Genomic DNA, 1,454 nt, shown 5'->3' with positions numbered 1-1,454 from the left:
TATTACTAACTATAACCTTAAGCTTACCTATTAACTAGGTTTAGCTAATATAGTAGCGAACGCGTTATTATAAAAGTAAGAAGAGCTTAAGACCTAAAAGAAGAAGAATTACGCTACCTATACAAGAACTTTTCTAAGTAAGAAGTAAATTAGCCTCTTAGCTATTAAGTAACTATTAAGTAAGTTATTAGTTCTAGCTACCTAGAAGTTAGCTAGTAGTACTATAGAAATTACTACTACTAATACGTTTATAAAGGTACCTTCTACTAAGAATCTATATACTATAATTAATTAGGTTATTATAGCTAACTAATTAGACAACTCTCTATAGCTAGCTTAAGAGAAAGCTACTATGTTAGGCTTTGCCTAGAAAATAGAAGCTGGCTTATTAATTTATTAGAATTAATTAATAGTCTCTACTATTAACTATCTATAAATATATTTAATACGCGCTATATATACTACTTAGGTAACTATCTATCTAGAGCGCTAGAAAACTACCTAGTTACTATAAGATTAATATTACTAGCTAGATATATAAGAAGACGTTAATACGTATATAGTAGTATATAAGGCTTACTACTAAAGCTATACTCTATAGAATAAAACGCTAGGTCTTCTAAAGCCTCTACCTATTTCTAAGAGAGTATAGTAGAACGTTTCTATAGATTTTAAAAGCTTTCTCTCTAATAAGAAAGAATTTAACTACGTGTACGTTATTATAGATTACCTAAGTAAGTAGAGCTTCTCTCTACTCTACTATAAGAAAATTATAACTTAGTATATAGTAGAGCTATATTACTAATATATCTAGTATATATATAGTTCTTCTAGATTTATTATATTAGATTATAGTTTATAGTTTACCTTTATCTTTATAAATAAGCTCTATTAGCTTATAGAAATTAAGTAGAAGCTTTCTACTATATACTACTCGTAAACTAATAGAAATATAGAGATTATTAATTAATATCTTAATTAGCGTCTATATCTATTTATTAACTACTACTAGAATAATTAGTTAGATCTTCTACTCTATATAGATTAGGTATAAGCTACGTTACTATATAAAACTATAGAACTAATAGTATATAAAATTAAATTTAGATATTAGCTAGTATACTACTAGAATTAGAAGAAGTATATAATAAAAGCTTCTACTCTATATAAGTATCTTTTACGCTAGAAAGCTTAGAATTTTACTAAGAAGTAATATAATACTGTAAAAAAAGCTACTAAAATTATATAAGGTAATATCGCAAAAGCGTAAGCTAGGTAGACGCTCTAAGTAAATAAAAAACGCTAAGAACTAGATTTTACTATAGGTAATCTTGTCTATATTAAACCTTATAGCTTTTTAATAAATTAGTCTAGTATAAAGCTTAATTAATAGATATATAGCTCTTACCTAATTATTACTATAAAGAGTTACTTCTTCTAGCTCTAGCTATCTA

The sequence above is a fragment of the Trematosphaeria pertusa genome, assembly GCF_010094035.1.
Source record: "Trematosphaeria pertusa strain CBS 122368 unplaced genomic scaffold BU26scaffold_2, whole genome shotgun sequence".
In the NCBI taxonomy this organism is placed as follows: domain Eukaryota; kingdom Fungi; phylum Ascomycota; class Dothideomycetes; order Pleosporales; family Trematosphaeriaceae; genus Trematosphaeria; species Trematosphaeria pertusa.
The sequence above is the reverse complement of the archived record's forward strand: the minus strand, read 5'-3'. Positions refer to the sequence as shown.